General features: G+C 43.2%; 1 pseudogene; it reads right to left on the minus strand.

Annotated features, from left to right (window-relative positions):
• Positions 1-6,248: 6,248 nt before the first annotated feature.
• LOC118855320 lies at positions 6,249-8,828 on the minus strand (annotated as a pseudogene).
• Between the last annotated feature and the right edge of the window lie 2,578 nt (positions 8,829-11,406).

The raw sequence follows: 11,406 nt of genomic DNA on the forward strand, positions 1-11,406 counted from the left end.
CTCACATCTGTGCCCTCTAACCAGACTCCATCTAATTTCCCTAATAATGAGAAAGTTCTTAGGAGTACATATATCATCTTCCTATATGTAAACAGATTAACTCCATTTAGTCACTTATGATTACTCTTTCATGTTTATCTTCGCTTCTCTTGAATCTTTTGTTTGATTGTCAAATTTTCTATTCAGCTCTAATCTTTTCATCAAAAATGCTTGGAAGTCCTCTATTTCATTGAATATCCATTTTACCTCTGCAGGATTATACTCAGTTTTGCTGGGTAAGTAATTCTTGGTTGCAATCTTTCCTGTTTTGCCCTCCTGAATTACATATTCCAAGCCTGTTACTTCTTTAAAGTGAAAGTTGATAACCTGGTGTGATCTTGACTGTGGCTCCATGATATTTGAATTGTTTCTTTCTTGCTGTTTGCAATATTTTCTCCTTTATCTGAGAGCTCTGAAATTTGGCTATAACATTCCTCAGAATTTTCATTTTGGGATCTCTTTCAGGAAATGATCAGTGGATTCTTGCAATTTTTTATTTTACCTTGTGGATCTAAGATACAAGGGAAGATTTTCTCTATAATTTTTGGAAAAAAATGTGTCTTTTTTATCATGGCTTTCAGGTAGTCCAATAATTCTTAAATTTTACTTCCTTGATTAATTTTTAGGTCAGTTGTTTTTACAATGAGATATTACACATTTTCTTCTGTTTTTCATTCTTTTGATTTTGTTTTATTTTTTCTTGATGTCTCATTAGCTTCCACTTGCTTGATTGTAATTTTTAAGGAATTATTTTCTTCAGTGAATTTTTGTATCTCTTTTTTTCCATTTGGCATTTAAAGGAGTTCTTTTTTCAGTTAATGTTAATGCCTCTTTTTACCATTTGGCCAATCTCTTTTTTTTTCCCTATGTGCTATTTTCTTCATTACTCTTTTCTGCCTCTTTTACCAAGCTGTTAATTCTCTGTTTATAATTTTCTGCTATCACTCTCATTTCTTTTGCCAATTTTTCCTCATCTCTTTCTTTAATTCTTCTGGGAAAATTGGCCTTGGATCCAATTAGTATTTTTTTCAGGCTTTGCTTGTAGCTGTTTTTACATCGTCTTCTTCTAAATTTATGTCTTGATCTTCCTTGCCATCATAATACCTTTTTTGTGGTCAATCTATTTTTGTTGTTGATTGTTCATTTTCCCAACATATTTCTTTACTTTTAACTTTATATTCAAGTTGCTCACTGCTCACCTGGGGAAGTGGAGGCACTATTCAAAGCTTTAGGCTTTTTCATGCTACTGTTTTCAGAGCTTGTTCTGGGGGTCTGCAAGTTGTTAGTGCTTCCAAGGTGGTATTATCCTGGGAGAGGTATCATCACAACTGTCCTGTTCTGTGCTCTGCTCTTTTACCCAGGAAGGGTCCTTGTTCCTCTACAGCCACAAGGGCTCATGTTCCTCTTAACCTTGAAACTGTGACCAGGGGCCTATCTTCCTTGGAACCAACCACAAGTTTGCCTCTCCATCCCAGAACTGCTACCCAGAACTGCTTATAAGCAGTAGAGTTTCCAATCAGTACCAGCTATAGCCAGTGCCAGCAAAATGTCTTCCATAATTTCTTTCTGACCTGCTGATCAACCCCCTTACTATCTATGGAGTGAATACTCTCAAGTCTGCTATTGCTGCTGCTGCTGCTGTCATAGCTTCCTCCAAAGCAATTGTTGCAGGTGCTCCTGTAACACTTTGGGACTCTGCCCACCTTGGTGTTACAGACCCCTCCTGTTGTCTCCCAAGTTGTCTTAGTCTGGGAAAATGTCCTTTTTTAACTTTTGTTAGCTCTGCTGTTCAAAAATTTGATTTCAGCAGTTATTTTGAAGTTCTTTGGAAGGGAATGTTGGGAGAGTTCAGTTTGGTCCCAGCCTGTACTCTGCCCATCTTGGCTCTACTCATTAAAAACCTTATTCTGAGAAGTGGGTCTATGGTTTCCACCACAGATTGCTAGAGAGATATATGAAACAATAAAGGTTAAGAACCCCTGGCATAGAGAGTACCTCCATCAGGGAAATCATAATTTCCCTAGAAAATTTGTGTGTATAAAGATTATAGTTATAACATTTTGTTATTGGTCAGTCATTTCAGTTGTGTTTGATAGTAACCCCATTTGGGGTTTTCTAGGCAAAGATAGCAGAGTGGTTTGCCATTTCCTTCTTCAGCTCATTTTACAGATGAGGAAACTGACTCAAACAGGGTTAAGTAATTTGCCCAGGGCCATACAACTGGTAAGTATCTGATAACAGGTTTAAATTTAAGATGATGAGTCTTCTTGATTCCATGCCTGGCACTCTATCAATCGTGCCTCCTAGATTGTGATAAATCCTTTATAATTATTACCTCATTTGGTCCTCACAACAACCCCAGAAGTAGGTGCTATTATTAGCCTCATTTTACAGTGGAGGAAACAGAGGCAGAGGTTACGTGATTTACTCAGGGTCATACAGCTACTAAGTGTAAAAGTCAATATTTATATTCATAACTTTCTGACCGTAGGTTCAACATTCTATCCACCACACCACTTAGCTCTCTCTACACATAGCTTGCTTGTTTGTACATCATTACTTGCATCTTGTCTCCCCATTAGATTGTGATATGTGTCAAGGCAAGGACTGTCTTTCATCTTTTTTTGCACTCTCAGTAATTAGCAAAGTGCCTGCCACATAGTAGAGACTCAATAAATGTTTATTAAATAACTTAAAATAAGCACTAGGCTAGGAGTTAGAATTGCCTACACCTACTCCTGGCTATGCCACTCTATGACCCTGGGCAAAGTTTTTCCATTCTTGTGCTTTGGCTTCCTTTTCTATCAAACGTGGGAATGGTATCAATCCCATCTTCTTGAGAAGATTCCTAGTCTTCTTCCGTACTCTGTCTTTCCCCTAAGATTAACTTCCATGTACTTTGTATATCTCTTGTATATACCTAGATATTACTTATACATTATGTGTTAGAACATGAGCTCCTTGAGGGCAGGGAGTATTTTGGAATTTATTTGAATCTCTAGCACCCTGTACAGTGTCTGGCATATAGAAAATCCTTAAAAGTGCTTGTTGACTGAATATTGACTCTTCTAACATTGACATTCTATTTAAATACATGTATATATCTATTTACACACACGTGTGTATATGCATATATACATATATATGCACATATACACACATCTGTGTATATGCATATATGTATATAAATTCCTGCTTTTTCTTCTAAAATTTTTCATTCCCTAAACAAACACATCAGCCCTAGCTCCTATCTTAGATTGAAAAATGTGTGGAACATGGTGGGATAAGAGAATTAGTGTTGGAAGGGACCAAAATTCTAGAAGTAATAAGTGGCAGTGGCAGAGCCAAACTTCTGAATGAAAATGCAGTCCTTGATCTGTTGAACCAAACTGAGCTACCAATTAAGCAACAAACTAATGCCCTCAGTCAGCTTAAAGCATCTATAAATTAAACTCATCTCACTAACATTTATTTAAAGAACATCCCCTTTGATAACTTTTTTTCATCTTCTTATTTGGACTTAATCATTATTTTTATAAGCACTAAAATTTTTAGCAAAAAAATCATTAAATACATACTATATGTAATTAAGTAAATAAATGGATATGGATGAATACATATATTGAATGCTTGATATGTAATAAGCACTGTCTCAGTTTCCTCATCTGTAAAATGAATTGGAGAAGGAAATGGTAAAGTACTTCAGTATCTTTGCTAAGAAAATTCCAAATGGGGTCATGGAGAGTCAGACATGGCTGAAATGACTGAACAACAAATTCTCTACTGTATAAATTTTCTTCTTTGGTGAAGTTTTAACGTTCTCTCTTAAGAAAATTGGCAGTATAATAGTGTAGTAGGTAAGTGGCAAGTCTGGTAATTAGGAAGACCTGAATTCAATTCCTACTTTTGACATTTTTTTTAAATTAAGATTTTTTATTTTTTAGTTTACAACACTCAGCTCCGCATGATTTTCCATTCCAGTTTTCTTCCCTCCCCTCCTTCCTTCCCCAAGATGGCATAGAATCCAGTATATCTTCTACACATAACTTCGCATTAAACTTATTTACACAATAGTAAAGTTGTAATGAAGAATTATGACCAATGGAATGAATCAAGAGAAAGAAGAAACACAGCCAAAAAAACCAAAACCAAAAACAAAAAGAAACAAAAAAGAGAGCAAATAGTGTCTCAATCTGCGTTCAGACTCCATAGTTCTTTCTCTGGATGTAGATAGCTCTCTCCCTTGTGAGTCCGTTGCAATTGTCTTTGAACCTTGTATGGCTGACAAGACTGAAGTCTATCAAGGTTAGTCATCATAGAATCAGTATATCTGTGGTTGTGTACAATGTTCTCCTATTTCTGCTCCGCTCACTCAGCATTATATCGTGCAGGTTTTTCCAGGTTATTATGAAGTCCATATCTTCCCCATTTCTTATAGCACAATAGTATTCCATTACCTTCATATACCACAACTTGTTCAGCCATTCCCCAATTGATGGACATCCCCTTGATTTCCAATTCTTTGCTACTACAAAAAGAGCCACAATAAATATTTTGTTCACATGGGTCCTTTTCCCACTTGTGTGATCTCTTTGGGATACAACCCTAAAAGTAGTATTGTTGGGTCAAAGGGTATGAATATTTTTATGACCCTTTGGGCATAGTTCCAAATTGCTCTCCACAATGGCTGGATCAGTTCACAACTCTACCAGCAATGTAACAGTGTTCCAATTTTCCCATATCCTCTCCAGCATTATTTTCCTGTTTTGTCATTTTAGCCAATTTGACAGGAGGGATGTGGTACCTGAGAGTTGTCTTGACTTGCATTTCTCTAATCAGTAGTGATTTAGAACATTTTTTCATATGTTTATAGATATCTTTAATGTCTTCCTCTGAAAACTGCCTGTTCATATCTTTTGACCATTTCTCAACTGGGGAATGGCTTGTATTTCTTTCTGTGTATGTGTGTGTGTTTCCAGAAGGGAAATTTAATCTAATTTATATACTTCTAGGTACATTCATAATCAGAATATGGCCACTGAAAAAAGTTAAAAGGTCAATTGCCTCCCGGTTTTACTTGGCCCAGGACTCCAAAATAAAAATCAATACTCCTTATTCTCTACACAAAACTAGTTTTAAAAAGTGGAAGGCCTAGGAAGCTATACATAAAAAAAAAAACAATAGTCAGAGGGGATGAGATGGGGAAAAACAGAATCCCATTCCAGAGTGAGGGAAGGGGAGGGGGCCTTTAAAGTACTCCCTGCTGATCTTTGGGGACATGACTTGACAGGAGAAAGCTGTCAGCTCTGAGCTCTCACGCTGCTTGGGGGGCCACCAGTGATTTCCATGGCATTGGAGGCTGTCAGTGCTCCCAAGCCTGGGCATTGTGGAAGGCCTGAGGCCAACACTGACCCGCCCCCCCCACCAGGCATCAGAGGGCCCTGGAGCAAGCACCGAAATGATGCATTCATTTGAGCAGGCATCTAGTAGGACAAAGGGAAGAAAGGAAGGAAGAAGGGAGGAGGGTAGGGAAGGGCAGATCCCCCCATGAAACAAGATGCCCTTGGGAGTGTGTGGAGGGTGAGTTGTGTCTGGGGGTTTGAAGAGAGGTCAGAAGTGGTGAGCACTATCATATAGCCAACCTGGGGCAAAAGAGGAACCAGGTGGTTATTATTAACCACCTGGTTCCTGAGACAGCAAACAAACAGGGGCTTTGGGATTTTATACACAATTAACTGAGTGAAGACTGACTGACTGACTGCCTTGCTATGGCTCCAGCCCTTGGGGTCCCAACAGAGGAACTATTCTCCATGGCTCTCTGCAGATTTCTCATCTGCTTGGCCACAGACAGAAAGAAGCAAGACACCTCTCTCCCTCCTGGCATAAGCAAGACTCAAGTGCTCATGGGTATGAGTTTTGCCCTAAAACCTGTGGGGAGAAATGTCCTCTTTGCACTACCACACGCTGGTTAGGGTAGTTTCGAAGCCCAAGGAAGAGAGGAAGGAAAGGAGGAAGGGAAGGCTGGGAAAATAACTCATCATCATCTGCAGTGTTCACGCTTAGGGCACCAGGGCCTGGGCCTGAGCGTCGAGGTTGTGACTTGCTCCTTTGGAAATGGAACAGAGGAGGCTGGTTAAGAGAGAAAGGGTGAAACCAACAGAGAGAGAAAGGAAGAGAGGTGGCTCTGGAATGCTTCACACTGCTTCCCATTACTGAACCTCTGCCACTGTCTGTAGTTTGGGGGCTCCACTGGCCAGGGCTCCACTTTGGAGAAGTTCATTTCCAGGATGTGCCCCTGGAGATGCTGTACCCACTCCTCCTGAATGGAGAGGGGACCCTGGAACTCCACTTCGCAGAACCTGCATTTCAGAGTATAGATGTTGCCCACCAACTTCACCAAAGATGTCTGGGGAGGGTGGGGGCCCAGTGAGGGGACAGGCCTTACTCTACTCACTTCCTCCAGCTTCTGCTGAAAGTCACTGGCTTCCTCACCCCAAGAAGAGGTTGTACCCAGAGGTCGGGCTTGTCTGCACTCACACATACTGATATTCTGAAGCTGGTGTTCCTCTGCCTTCACCAAAGCCAGAGGTGAGGATGTCAGGGGTCTTTCCTCAACATCTCCAATCCGGCCAGCTTCCCCAGGTCCTAGCTCACCCCACAGGTTCTTGTTCATCAGGGTGAGCCTGTTGGGAGCCAAGGTGAGGGGCACTCTCCGTCCCCATCTTGCCCATGGGAACTTCTTGCTGAAGGGCTGGCTGCCCTGGATATAGATTCGGTAGGCCCCCACCTTCTGGAGTCTGTGCTTGATCCACTCACTCAGGGTCTCGATTGGGGAGCCATTCACGTACCATTCTGTCACCTCAAACTGTCGCAGGTGAGCCCCAGCATGGCTGGCCAGTGCCTTACAATTCTCAAAATAGAGGCAACACAGCTCACAACAGGCCTCGCTGGAAGTGTGTGAGCTTTTGTCACGACTGGTCTCGGTCTTGAAGGGCAGCTCCCTCTGTATATAGGTCTTAGGCTTCATTTCTCCAGAGAGAAGTCTATCTTTGGGTAGCGGCTGCTTTGCCGTCATGGGGGTGAGGAAACCAGTAGATGGCTTGGTGGCAAGAGGCGAGAGGCTCATCTCCCAGGGCACATTGGCAGAGCCAGACCCAGGTTTGCCAGGACGACCAGCCAATGGGGTAAGAGACAGGACCTGAAGCACCTTCCCAGGGGATTTGGGCCCATCTTCACCCAGGGGTGAGGGCAGGTCACCTGCAGCAGGCTCCTTCTTAATGAGACACTCAGGATCTCTCGCAGAGTGTCAATGGGATAACCATTAACTGACCCCCCATCTGCCGCAGGTGGGCACATGCGTGGCTTGACGGGCCCTTGCGATTCTCAAAGAACTGGCCACAGAACTCACAGCGGATGTCCCCGACTGGCTCTGGGCCCAACGGGAGATGAAGAGGAGACAGCTCCACGTCTGAGGCCCAGAATATGCTGGCAGACAGATCCTGCTTCCCCTGAAGGCCGGCCTCACCCGACGCCCTCGGTTTGGGGTTCTTGGCAGGCGGTGGGGAGAGCAGGGAGAAAGCCATGGCCAAGGGCCGGAGGGCCAAAAGGCTGGACTGCCCAGGCTCTGCCAGCACGTGCAGCTCTGCTGGGAGGCGGGTCTGGAAGCTGTTGCTCTGCATGAGCTCGGGAAGCATGTCTATAGGGGATCCCTTGGCATCGGGGTCGCTCCCCCCCAGGTGGCGCAGGTGGCCTCTGGCGTGACAGGACAGGCCCTTTTTGGTCTCAAACCAGGCCCCGCACAAGTGGCAATCAAGCTTTCTGCCTGAATCACTAAAGTGAGGCTGGGGGCCCCTCATCCTCTGGCTGGGGCTGCTGCGCCTTCGGTGAGCCCGGCAAGGGCCTTGGGGGCCGCTTGAGTCTCTTGGGTGGGGGGGACCCCGACAAGGCAGGTGGCACCTTCTTGAGGAGAGGGGAGTCTGGTGGGTGGGTAAGGCCCCAAGATGAGAAACCAGGGGGTGACTTGATGGCCTTCTTGATGCAGGGATCGGGGGCTCTGTCAGTTGCCTTGCTGAGGGTCAGCAGGCCTGGGTGGGGAGAGGCAGGGCTGCCTCCTTCTTGGAGCTGGATTTCTTGGCCAAGGGTGGGGGCAGGGAGCTGCAGTCAGGTTTTCCTTTCTGTTTCATCAGCTGGTACAGCAGGGGGATGGGAGCTCCACTACTTTCGGGCTCAGCCACGCCCAGGTGCCCCAGATGGGAGCGCGCATGGCTGGAAAGGCCTTTTCGGGTCTCAAAACAAGCATCACACACCTCAACTGTGGTCCGATTCTGAGCCCTGGGAGCTGGGGTCTCTTGTTTGCTCTCGCGGGGGATGTCTAGAGACTTCTTGTTACCTGACCTGTTGGCGCTCTGCTCTAGCTGCCCCGGTGGAAGAGCACTCTTCTTTGGGAGCGGGGGTGAGGCCAGCTCCACAGCCAACTTCTCCTCCTCAGAAGCCAGAACCGGTGCGACCCCCGGGCCCGGGCCTGCTCCAGCTCCAGCTCCCTGCCCCGGCTCCCGCCCGTCCCTTGGGGGCGGCGGCGGCGGTGGCGGCGGTGGCAGGAGCTTAGTGGGCGGCTGCATAGGCAGCAGGGAGGGGGAGGAGAACAGGAAGAGGGATGGGCACGGGCCCCCCGTGGGTGCGCACTCATGGGACACCCCCCCCTTCCACTCCGCCCCCCCGTGCGGCCGCTCAACCGCCACCGCCCTCCTGTCCTCTTTTGTCACTCCTCATTGGGAGGTGGAGGCAGCCATCTTGGGGCCGGCGCACCAATGACTTATATTTCTATATATTTGGCTAAGTTCCTTGTATATTTTAGAGATGAAGCATTTATCAGAGACAGTAGTTGTAAAGAATTTCTCCCAATTTTCAGGTTCCTTCCTAATCTTTGTTGCATTGGCTTTTTTATGCAAAAACATTTCAATTTAACATAATCAAAATTATCCATTTTGCAATGCTGTCTCTCTCGTTGGGTCATGAATTCTTCTCTTTTCCATAAATCTGACAAGTACACTATTCCTTGCTCTCCCAAATTGCTTATAGTGTCAGCCTTTATTTCTGAATTATAAACCCATTTTGACATAATTTTGGTATACGGTGTAACATATTGATCTATGCCCAGTTTCTGCCATACTATTTTCCAATTTTCCCAGCACTTTTTGTGAAATAGTGACCTCTTAGCCCAGAAACTAGATTCTTTGGGTTTATCAAAGAGTGGGTTGCTGTAGTCATTGACTACTGTAACTTGTGTATCTAATCTATTCCACTGATCCAAGACTGTTTCTTAGCCAGTACCAGGTAGTTTTGATGACTGCTGCTTTATAGTACAATTTAAGATCTTGTATGGCTAGGCCACCTTCCCTAGCATTTCTTTTCATCAATTCCCTAGATGTTCTAGAACTTTTGCTCTTCCAGATGAATTGTGTTACTATTTTATCCAGCTCTGTAAAATAATTTTTGGTAGTTTGATTGGTATGGTGCTAAATAAATAAATTAATTTAGGTAAAATTGTCATTTATATTATATTAGCTCAGACTAACCATGAGAAACTGATATTTTTCCATTTATATAGATCTAACTTTATTCCCATGAAAAGTGTTTCATAATTATGTTCATATAGGCCCTAGGCTTATCTTGGCAGGTAGACTGCCAAATATTTTTTTTTTAAATGCAATTTATTTATTTAACATATTTGGTTTTCAGCATTGATTTTCACAACATTTTGAATTATAAATTTTCTCCCCATTTCTACCCTCCCCCCCACTCCAAGATGGCTTATGTTCTGGTTGCCCAGTTCCCCAGTCTGCCCTCCCCTCTATCACCCCCCTCCCCTCTCATCCCCTTTTCCCTTCCTTTCTTGTAGGGCAAGATAAATTTCTACGCCCCATTGCCTGTGTATCTTATTTTTTAGTTGCATACAAAAAAATTTTTTTGTTTTTGAACATCTGATTTTAAAACTTTGAGTTCCAAATTCTCTTCCCTCTTCCCTTCCCACCCACCCTCCCTAAGAAGTTGAGCAATTCAACCTAGGCCACACATGTATTATTATGTATAACCCTTCCACAATACTCATGTTGTGAAAGGCTAACTACATTTTGCTCCTTCCCAACCCATCCCACTTTATTGAATTTTCTCCCTTGACCCTGTCCCCTTTCCAAAGTGTTTGTTTTGATTACCTGCACCCCCATCTGCCCTCCCCTCCATCATCCCCCCGCCTTTTATTTTTTTTTTTATCTTCCTCCCTCTTCTTTCCTGTGGGGTAAGATACCCAACTGAGTATGTATGGTATTCCCCCTCAGGCCAAATCTGATGAGAGCAAGGTTCACTCATTCCCCCCTCACCTGCCCTCTCCCCTCCTCCCATAGAACTGCTTCCTCTTGCCACCTTTATGCGAGATAATCCACCCCATTCTATCTCTCCCTATCTCCCTCTCTCAGTATGTTACTCTCTCATCCCTTAATTTCATTTTATTTCTTTTAGATATCTTCCCTTCATCTTCAACTCACCCTGTGTCTGCTCTCTCTCTTTTACATATATATATATATATATATATACATATATATAAACACATACATATATATACACATACATACACATACATACATATACACATAGATACATACATACATACACATTCACTTATATATATATATACATACATAAACATATATATATACATATGCATATTCCCTTCAACTACCCTAATACTGAGGTCTCATGAATCATACTCATCATCTTTCCATGTAGGAATGTAAACAAAACAGTTCAACTTTAGTAAGTCCCTTGCAATTTCCGTTTCTTGATTACCTTTTCATGCTTCTCTTGATTCTTGTGTTTGAAAGTCAAATTTTCTATTCAGTTCTGGTCTTTTCACTGAGAAAGCTTGAAAGTCCTCTATCTTATTGAAACTCCATATTTTGCTTTGGAACATGATACTCAGTTTTGCTGGGTAGGTGATTCTAGGTTTTAATCCTAGCTCCATTGACCTCCGGAATATCGCGTTCCAAGCCCTTCGATCTCTTAATGTAGAAGCTGCCAGATCTTGGATTATTCTGATTGGGTTTCCACAATACTCAAATTGTTTCTTTCTGGCTGCTTGCAGTATTTTCTCCTTGATCTGGGAGCTCTGGAATTTGGCAACAATATTCCTAGGAGATTTCTTTTTGGGATCTATTTGAGGAGGCGATCGATGGATTCTTTCAATTTCTATTTTGCCCTGTGGCTCTAGAATATCAGGGCAGTTCTCCTTGATAATTTCCTGAAAGATGGTATCTAGGCTCTTTTTTTGATCATGGCTTTCAGGTAGTCCAATAATTTTTAAATTATCTCTCC

This window comes from Trichosurus vulpecula, chromosome 6 (assembly GCF_011100635.1).
Source record: "Trichosurus vulpecula isolate mTriVul1 chromosome 6, mTriVul1.pri, whole genome shotgun sequence".
In the NCBI taxonomy this organism is placed as follows: Eukaryota; Metazoa; Chordata; class Mammalia; order Diprotodontia; family Phalangeridae; genus Trichosurus; species Trichosurus vulpecula.